The 10,464-nt window shown below is 38.5% G+C and overlaps 1 long non-coding RNA gene and 1 other non-coding gene across 2 annotated transcripts; both read right to left on the bottom strand.

The window, feature by feature from the left end:
• Window positions 1-3,553: 3,553 nt before the first annotated feature.
• Window positions 3,554-3,640, bottom strand: trnay-gua (transfer RNA tyrosine (anticodon GUA)). The gene is given in 2 exon segments: window positions 3,554-3,589; window positions 3,604-3,640. It is a non-coding gene; the product is annotated as a tRNA-Tyr (tRNA).
• A 1,503-nt stretch (window positions 3,641-5,143) lies between these two features.
• LOC114458906 (uncharacterized) lies at window positions 5,144-6,547 on the bottom strand. The gene is made up of 4 exons (XR_003673175.1): window positions 6,500-6,547; window positions 5,543-5,607; window positions 5,307-5,398; window positions 5,144-5,171 (listed from the first exon to the last, which is right to left on the bottom strand). It is a non-coding gene; the product is annotated as an uncharacterized LOC114458906 (long non-coding RNA).
• Between the last annotated feature and the right edge of the window lie 3,917 nt (window positions 6,548-10,464).

A 10,464-nucleotide genomic window follows, 5' to 3' on the forward strand; every position in this document is an offset into this window, starting at 1 on the left:
CAGCATAAAAATGATAAGACACATTTTTAAAACCACGGATTAACCGACCAAGAGGCTTCAGATACAATAAAAACAAAACAGGCCCCAGAACAGAGCCCTGGGCTACTCCACATGACAGGTTGGACATATTAGACATAACATCATTAATAGCAACATTAAAGGTTCTTCCATTAATGTATGAGATAAAACACTGGAGAACAGTACCAGAAAACCCATCTCAGATTTGAGTGGATCAACCAGTATACTGTGATCTACTGTATCAAAGGCAGCATCAGATCAAGTAAAACTAAAACTGTGTAACGACCAGAGTCAGCGGTCATCATCATGTCACTAGAAACTTTCAGAAGAGCAGTTTCAGTGGAGTGGATTGATCTAAAACCAGATTGATCAGGACATGCTCTAATGAGGTGTCCCTCCACCCCACAGCTGAAACACTTTAACTGGGAAGAGGTAGCAAACAACAAATAATCAAAGTCATCGATCTTTACAATGAACCGTCCAACCCAAGTATATAAAGCAGCTCCACCCAGCGGCAAAACCTGTTGTTCTTCAAAATAAGTTAAAATATCTGTCAATAAAAAATAAAATGTAAATAATTCCTCAGGTTCAACCAAACATCACTGGCTTTATTTAAACAGTGTTATTTATATTTATCACAAAGCCAGCATGTTACTATTTTATTTTGAAAAGGTTTGTATAATATATAAAGCGAGCAAAAGTCATTTTTTAATATAACTGGTAAACACTGGATAGTATACTTAATTTGACTAAATTTGAAACATAATTACCTTAATCTTTATGTTAGTGTGTTCATTCATTATCCTCTTTTGCTCAATTGACCCTCTTCAAAATAAAAGCACAAGAATGTTTTATCCATTAGTTTTGTTTGTTTGTCACTGATTTATGCGGACACTGACCTGTATTGTTTTGGATCACCAATAAACTCCTACTAAACAATGTAAACACTGCACACCGCTCTCTCACAACAATAAAAGCCCTAGTGATACTAACTAAACCCTCCACTGGGTTAGTTACATGTTTAACTACCCACCACCAGTCACACAGACTCCAACACATCAGCACTAAACACTTTACAGAGGCCTTTATTCTTTATTTATCACAAAAAAAAATGCTTGTCTTTTATTTTGAAAATATTTTTAGTAAGACGTTTGTGACTTTGATTAATATAACTTTATATGTATATATATATATCCATCCATTTTCATACCCGCTTATTCCCATTTAACAGGGTCGCGGGGGTCTGCCAGTGCCAATATCCGGCTCTCATAGGGCGCTGGGCGGAGGTACACCCTGGACAGGGCGCCAGTCCATCACAGGGCAACACAGACACAGACAACCATTCACTCTCTCATTCACTCCTATGGGCAATTTAGAGACTCCAATCAACCTTACAGTCATGTTTTTGGATTGTGGGAGGAAGCCGGAGTACCCGGAGGAAACCCACGCAGCACGGGGAGAATATGCAAAATCCACACAGAAAGGACCCAAGTGTCCACCCCAGGGCTTGAACCCAGGACCTTCTTGCTGTGGGGCGGACGTGCTAACCACTAATCCATATGCGGATGCTTTAAGACTACAAGGGAACCTCAGCTTCCCCTAAAATCAGTGGTCAAATATGTAGTGTTGTGTGTACATTTCATTGACTAAATATATGACAGAACACATGTATGTTTAGTTCAGAATCAGCTTCTTATAACAGGAAACTGACAGTGACAGCGTGACGTTCTTCATTCATTACCGCAGCGTCACAGTGTTAATAAACAGTGGTGAAGTTCAGCTTCAATTGACTTCAATGGGAGAGGATTTAGGGGTTGATCCACTGCAGTCAAACTAGACGCTCATTGGATAAATGCTCGGTTATGACGCACTTAGTCCCGCCCATCGGACGCCGGGCTTCACAGGAGGTCTATGGAGCAGTGGGCTGGATCTGTCTGTTCTGGACGCTGGAATAATGGATGATGATTGGATGATCTGTCTCAGGCTAATTCAATTTTGATTGACAGCGAAATGAGCCAATCAGAGAGTATGACGTTGTAAGCACACAGGCGGGTTTTTCAAATATTTCAGTCCTAACAGTGCTTGTTTGTGATGCAAGATTGTCCCGAAACGTCACAGAATCTTGTTTAAAGCCAAGAGCAAAATTGTAACAGCCAGGATTTGTCCCATTGAGGGCAGTCACTCTTACATTATTACAAATGTACCAAATTAAAATACTTTGACTAAAATGTTGAGAATTGGAGTATGACCAATCAACAACACTACTTCATACCCCAAATACACCTGTATTCAGCAGAAAAAAGTGGTTTGCAGATTTATTGACTGTTTAACCCATTCAGTGCCAGCCATTTTCAGAGCTTCGACCCCCCTGAGTGCCAGCCGTTTTGGAGCATTTTGAGAGATATTTAAAGACCCACAGGATATTTTGTACTATGACTATCTAAAATCTGAGACCAGACTCTGAAAGATTGAGGCCTCTACTTTCATCAGAATTTTGTTTGTTTGTTTTTGGCTTGTTTCGTTCTCCCGAAATCAGCCCTTGAATAGAACAAGTTTTACACAAATTGCCAGTTTCAGAGCAAAAAGTTAAGAGAAACGGCTTCTCCTAAAAAAATCTGCCAGCGACTTTGAACCAATTTTTTGTGCTTTATTGAAAACTATTACATCTGAACATTGGTTTCCTTAAAAAAACAAACAAAAAAAACCAAAAACACATAAATAACAACAACACTGAGAAAAGGCTTTTAATGGCAAAATTATTATTATTTTGCTATCTGGCTCACAGTTTAATGTTTTACTTACTGTAGTTTGTATCCCTCCCTGTCAGTTGCACAGACGTAACTTCCTCTTCCTCCCGACATGCTCGGATGACCCGTTTAGTCTGGTAGGTTGATGGTTTTATCTCACAATCACAACATTATCAATAATCCACTCAAGTCCACACATGTTCTGTGTTAGTATGTGGTGCTGTGAGCTGCTGGATACTTCACAATATCACTTCATAGCGCCATAATCTCCCTCGTCCCTGCTTCTCCCTCCTTAGCTAATGGTAGCATCAGTGGCTGATTTCCCATCTAAAGGTGCACTGCTGCCACCTTCAGGGCACCAGTTGGTAACTGCAACACATTACAGCTTAGATATTGATGAAGGGACTAGCGCCCTGTCCAGGGTGTACCCCTGCCCAGCGCCCAATGAGAGCTGGAGATTGGCACCGGTGACCCCTGCGACACTGACAAACAGGAATAAGTGGGCCTAAAAATGGATGAATGGATGGATATTGATTAGGGACCTCTGCTAGTGTGCATTCTAGTAATCTCCGTGATGAAATGCAAATAACGAGTTTTCTTGTCAATGGCACTGAGCGTTTGGATTTAAAATGACAAATTATCTCATCAACGGCATTGAGTGTGTTGAGGATACCGGACATTTTCCTTGAGGATCATCTATCAAGAGGTTGCTGGCCTGCAGAATGGGCACCCAAAGGCAAGATAGTTGAAATATTATGGCTGATAAGATAAACTTGTGAAAACATTATTCCTTCGAACCGGAGTTGAACCAGTGACCTAAGGATCACAGCAACCCACTCTACAGTCCTCCGCTCTCCCATCTGAGCTATCGAAGGTGCTGCTGTCTGGTCGTTGTCTCAGCTGCCTCGGCTTGCCCACTGTGGCTTGGCTGGCTGGCTTTAGTGAAATTTATTGTTTTCTCTTCTTTCAAATTATACAACATAAAGTCAGATTCTTTTATCAGAGTTATGCAGTTAGTGCAACTGGGACAAGCCTAAGCAATATTCTTCCCTTTTTTTTGGAACTGCCACTGCGCAAAAAGCCCAAGAATCGAAACCAGAATATTCCAAGATATGAGTCAAATACGGTGATATCCACCTGGGATACTCTCCGAACAGCAGTTGAAGTCGATGTCATGTTCGGAGCATGTCAAACTCCGGATATGGGAACACTTTTATACTTGCCATATCCCGGAGTTCAATTATTCCCGGATACTCTCCCCGGTCATATCCGAAGTCCGAACACCACTAGTATTTTGATTCCGAATACTGCACCGATACTCTCCACGGTCATATTTGAAGTTCTACAAATTATTTCAGCAATATGCATATTTCAGTATACAATTCATGGCCCATAGGGTGACTCACCATACCCAGGACAGTTAAATGCAGTGTCCCTAACTCTATACTTGGTCCACTTAAACCTTTTCCCCTCTGTACCAATTGTCCCATCAAAAATGGCAGATCTACTTTGAAGATAGAGACTATCAAGATAAATATTAAAAACAAAAATCACTTAGTGCACATAACATTTTATTCTATCACAATAAAATTAGAATGAGGTAGGAAAAGAAACACACACACACATTTATCACAAAAACATAATTTTAAACATCTCTATCTGAGTCTTCTTCCACCTCACTCACATGCAGATAGATAGATGTTTTATCTGAATTAGGGCGGAGCCTTTTTGAAAAGTGTCCAGAGTCTTTGCATAAGTGAGTGGATCTTGGCTCAACACTTTTTTTTCTGTTATTGCCCAGTGCTTTCTGGCAGGTTTCCTTCATCTCTGACAGCTGTGTTGCTTTGGTAGAGGCAGATTTGTAAACAGTTTTTTCTTCTGGAGAGAGGATCCTCTGTCCCACTTTGACCCATTCCTTGAAAAGCTGTGTGACAAATGGGAAGAGAGGTCAGTATCCTGACCATTTTTATTTCAGCTGTCCTAACATGAACACAAGACCCACTTTAAATATTTAATCCCATACATTTCTTGGCTAACACAATGTAACAAAACAATTATGGGTCCTTAAATTATGACATTAAATGATAACAGAAACAAATCCATTGCTGTTATTAATTGTTGTTCCAATTGGTTAACTGTGGTTTATTGATGCATTAACCTTAGCTCAACAGCTTGTCGCAGGCAATTAAAATGTCTTAAAGAGTCACTTTAGAAATAGCCTGTATACACTTTGTTTACAGGTGATTGATAAATACCATGATCAATAAATGCAGCAGTATGGAGCACGGCAATAACACTGGATCTCTCCTGGTGGTAAGAGTCTTCCTACTCTTTACATCCTCCTTGGTCCCATTCAGGTCCTGCTCCTCACTGGCCTAGTAGGATTCTAAAGCCATGTTGCAGCTCCTAGTGAATGAAAATGACAACACAAATACTATGTCATGAATTCATACTAAATGTATTATTTTAAGGCATCTGAAAAGGATAATGATCACTCAAATACATTAAATTAGGTCCCCAGATGAACGTGATCAGACTTACTTCTAACTTGGCTTGTGCCCCAGTGTGGCTCAGCATCTTAAATGGCCCCCATCACAGCCATGGTCACTTTTTCATTGTGATCAGAACAGAATCTGTGGTGGTGGTGGTGGAGGTAGAAGATACTCATCATTCAGCAAAACATGTTACAAAAAAAAAAACAAAAAAAATCTAACTAACTGTGTTTTGTAATTTTCACAAACAGTGCCAATTCAGAGGGAAAAAGACCAAAAACATACTTGTCCTCTGGCTAGACCTTCCATTGCAGCTCTGTGAGGCTTCTATATGTATGACGGACCAAGCCCTGTATGGATATAAATACAGTGGTGATCAAATGTGTGCAATGTAGAGGACAGACATAAATACATGCTTGGACATACAATCTAGCCATAGTACATGGATTCTTCGACATGCAATACACAAGTGGTTCTCAACCTGTGGGTTGGGACCCTTCCACTCTATTAGAGTTTTTTTTTTTCCGATTGCTAACAAGTATTGGTTGAAACTGAAGTCACATGTTCAAAACTCTAAACACAGCCTGCACATCCATCAGTCATCTCAGCTCAACAGTTACTCTCATCTCCAAAAGTGTTTCTCACCAACAAAACACTTCATACACGTCTCAAATGAAGCTCATTCAACCACAACACTAACAAATAATCTCATCTAGTCACTCTGAGCTCATTGAACTACTAAATACTAACAACAAAGAGCATTACATTGTCAGGTAAATCAGTATTTTAATACAAAATAAGATCTTTGCACAAAAAAAATATAAAAATTACTGTAAACAAAAAAAGAATCTATAGGGTACAGTTATATAAAACACAAAATACTATAATCAATATATTTCATTTAGCTGATGTGTTTTGAACAAAGTGTGTTAGCATTTTAAAAATGTGCTGTAAACGTTTAGTGTTTTGCAGGTGGTGAACTAATTATAATATTAATAATTAAAACTAGTGAGTGAGAAAAGAGTTGATGAATGTTGTTGACTGTGGTCAGTGAATGTGTTTTGTGTGAAAACAATGAAAAATGAGTCACAGTTTAGTCCACATGGACTGAGAGATTTGCAGACCATGTTTTGAACATGTGACTTCAGATTAGACCAATGCTTGTTAGCATTGAAAAAAACACTAATACACATGAAAAATAGTCACACTGAACAAAAACAAATCTAATATAATAACACTTACCCTCCTTGATCTTAATCGGTCACGTCTGAGCTGAACTCTTCACAGCTGCGACGAAGATGTGGTTTGTACTGAAAGCAGTAGAAGTTCCCCTGTTACCCTGATTAGCATGTGTATAGCTCACAGCATTTTCATTTACATGTTAAAGCCTCTCCTAGAATTGAGGGGAAAGGTCATGGGGGTCCTCCCCCCAGAAATGTTTTAACAAAAGACATGCAAATTCCTGCATTCTGGTGAATTTTAGCTGCAAGAACAAGTAAAAAATCTTAATAAAAACGTTGCTACAATAATTTTTCTGAACTCAGTCACACTTCTGTCACAACCAGTGTTGTTCTAGTTACTGAAAAAACATAACTAGTTACTGTTACTAGTTACTTCATTCACAAATGAACTCAGTTACTATTTTGATTACTTACCCCAAAAACTAATGAGTTACATGAAAAAGTAACTTAAAAGTTACTTTTTCTTAAAGAATGCATTATTTTTTGGGTCATCTGTGTCTGTACAGCTTCATATCAGCGCTGTATCAGAAAAGAATCCACTGTTGATCAACTCTGTGGTGGAGGAACAGTGGTTAATGAAGCTGACTCAGAGGGTCAGAGGTTTGAATCCCTCCTACTCCTACTGTATTAACATTGCTTTGGATAAAAGCCTCTGATAAATGAAATGTTATTGTATCTAACCCTACATTTTATAATCATTTACATTAACAGAACTAAACTCTGCTCAGTATTAATCTTTACAAATATCAATCTGACTGAAACACTACGTATTCTGTTCTTTCAATACCAGTTTATTTACCTGAGACCAGCAGAAACTGAAAATGTTACAAGGAATTCTGAAATAAATAACACAAAACAACCTGAATATTATTCAGAATCAAAGGTCAAAACTTAAAGTGGCTTCACCTTCATAAAAACAGTTGTGTTTAGCCTTAGAATGTTCCTTTACAGGCATCAAAGAATGTAATGGGCTCCAAGATAATCTAAAGAACAACACTGCTTCTCATGGGCAGTCAAAGATTGACTTTAGCACAACCATGTACGTAAGCAATGAGACTAATCAGATATAACTGAGGCAGATTGAAACTAAAAAGACAGTTTGGAAGAAAAATACACAAAATCTAAATTTTTAACAAATAATTCTATTTTAAATACTAAACTTAATACACATTAAACAACTCACATACAGATACCAAATAAATCAAATAAAGCAGGCACAATAGACCCCTAAATTATAAATAATAATAAATCAATTAATAGATCTTTAACATAATTTGTGTTGCTTTAAATCAGCAGTAAATTTAATCTTTAACTAACTACAAGAAATTGATCATTTGATTTGTAAATGTAAAATATCTTCTAATTAAAAGAATACTGTAGATATACACTTTTGAAATCTATGATTTGGCCTTTATAATTTATGTGTGTCTTTATCTTTGATTTTGCCGAATGGCAATGATTACATGATGTTTTTGCATTCGGAATTATTTACTCCGATTTAAATCATTCGGAATTAAAGTGGTAATTCCTGAACGAGGTTTACATGGAAAACAGGTTTATTCGTCTTTAGATAATTCCGCTTTAGGGCTGGGGGTTGGGAAGGCTCTGACTGGACATGGGGACAGGGGTTTATCATGAAAAACATACAACAAACATTTTATTGTCGTCTATGAAACAGAAGACCACACACGAGAATTGTTTTCACCTTTATTCTGATTTAGTTTTGAAGCATCAGCTCAACAATAACACACGGTTTCAGTTTGGACCATGGAGCGGAAGGAGATATGAACTAATCACTGGTAAAAATCCCAGTAAAACTCTGAAAACAATCACCAGTAATAAATATTTGCTCCCTGGTAAAGACAGTAGCTCTAATAACAGGTAAAATGATAAACTGGTGATATTACAGCCTGAGAATGCAGCACTGGGACGCATTTACTCCGGGGGGTCCTAGTGCCAGCCGTCCGATGAAGCCTGTTACGTTTACCGAGGTTCGTGTGTGTTTAATAAGTCCGTGTATGTCCGTGTGAAAGTCTGCATGCTTATGTCTTTGTCCATCCACTCTTTTCATTATATCCATGTCTTTTAAGGCTCTTATCAAATAGTCTAGGCTGGAGTCCGGGCCGTCGCTATCTTGGATTATGTCGTCACCAGCGCGTCATCTTCGCAAGTCGCGCATGCGCTAAACAATACAGATTAAAATAAAGCGGCTTTAACCAAGTTAAGTGTTTACAAGAAAGAGGAATTATCTAATTTGGAATTAAAAACGGAATAAACCAGCCACATAATTTGGAATTAACTGTACTTGGCAATTAAAACAATTCTGATTCTGATAAGGTTTAGAGGGGAAACACTTTTTCACACCACTGTAGGTCAAAGCATAGATTTCATAGACATCACATCCTGGATGAGCCGTAATTTTCTCCTTAACCAGGATAAAACCAAAGTGATTTTATTTTGTCCAAAACACCTCAGAGATAAATTATCAGAGTAAATAGTGTCTCTGGATGGCATTACTCTGTCACCCAGCACCACAGTAAAAAACTTAGGCGTTGTCTTTGATACTGACTAATCTTTTAATTCTCATATTAAACAAATCACAAAGACAGCCTTCTTCCACCTCCGTATTATCTCTAAAATCAGGAATGTCTTGGCCCAGAGTGCTGCTGAAAAACAAATACACGCATTTGTTACATTTTGTTATATTTTTTTATGTTTATTTGTTTATTATGTTTTCTACATTATTATATGTTTGTGCAGCAGACAGAGAAGTCCATCTGCCTCCAATTTAACTTCCTGAAATGTCTGTGCAGCGCACTGACGTCCACATTAAATGAGCAAAATGCTCATTTAAATGGGGCGGTCTGCACCACTGCATGCACGTTAATTATTGCTGCAATCTTAGTGAATTCCTCACAGTAGGTGGGGAAACTGCGTCATCAAAGGATTTAGAGAAGCAACTGTTTTACCACCCTTTAGTTCAGATCTTAGTGAATACGGCCCTCAGTCTGCTGGTCTTCTTGAAGTTTCTAGTGTCTAGAAGTAGAACAGGAGACAGAGCATTCAGTTACCAGGCTCCTCCCCTTTGGAACCAGCTCCCAATCTTAGTACAGGAGGCTGCTACTCTCTCCACCTTTAAAAATAAACTCAAAACCTACTTATTTGCTAAAGCGTATATCGTATAATAGCAATAACCTAAAACGGACATGGTCTCGTTGTTTTGGTCATAATCACCGACCATTACACGTAAATGGACAACACCTCAGACCGTTACATTCAAAATCTACTAATTTACTAAAGCGTACATCGTATAATTGATATCATTTAAAGCAGACATGGTCCCCTCTGTAGTGATCACTGAGATGCCTACGTGTGCCCAGTACAAGACGAAACCTCATCTGTAGTGGTAGCATTTCAGAGCATGGCATCGATACGAGTATATCGTAGTGTATCATGTTTATCCTGCAGTCTGTGTCTTGCGGCTGAAGCTAGTAGTTCCTGATTAATGGTGCCTTGATGCTAGAGCTGGCAGTTCCTGGTCGATGGTTCATGGTTCAACTAGTCTGGGACACTCAGATGTTCTGCCCTCTATCCTGTTCTGATAGTCTTTCTGTTCACTAACCCCAACCAGTCGAGGCAGATGACTACCACCTCTGAACCTGGTTCTGCTGGAGATTTCTTCCTGTTAAAAAAAATGTGGAGTTTTTTCTTCCCACCGTCGCTAAATGCTTGTTCATGTGGATCTTGTTGGGTTTTCTTACTGTGCATTTTATATTGTTAAGCACTTTGAGACGAAAGTTGAACTGAATTGAATATTTGACCAGATATGGGGCATATCAAAAAACTCCGGATATGCATCGGAAATGTCTGTATTCTCGACAGAATCAAAAACCGGATATTCTCGATTCTTGCTCTTTTTGCGCAGTGATCATTTTGTTCAGAGATCACATGATGTGGAGGAAAATA

Source organism: Gouania willdenowi, unplaced genomic scaffold, assembly GCF_900634775.1.
Source record: "Gouania willdenowi unplaced genomic scaffold, fGouWil2.1 scaffold_20_arrow_ctg1, whole genome shotgun sequence".
Classification (NCBI taxonomy): domain Eukaryota; kingdom Metazoa; phylum Chordata; class Actinopteri; order Blenniiformes; family Gobiesocidae; genus Gouania; species Gouania willdenowi.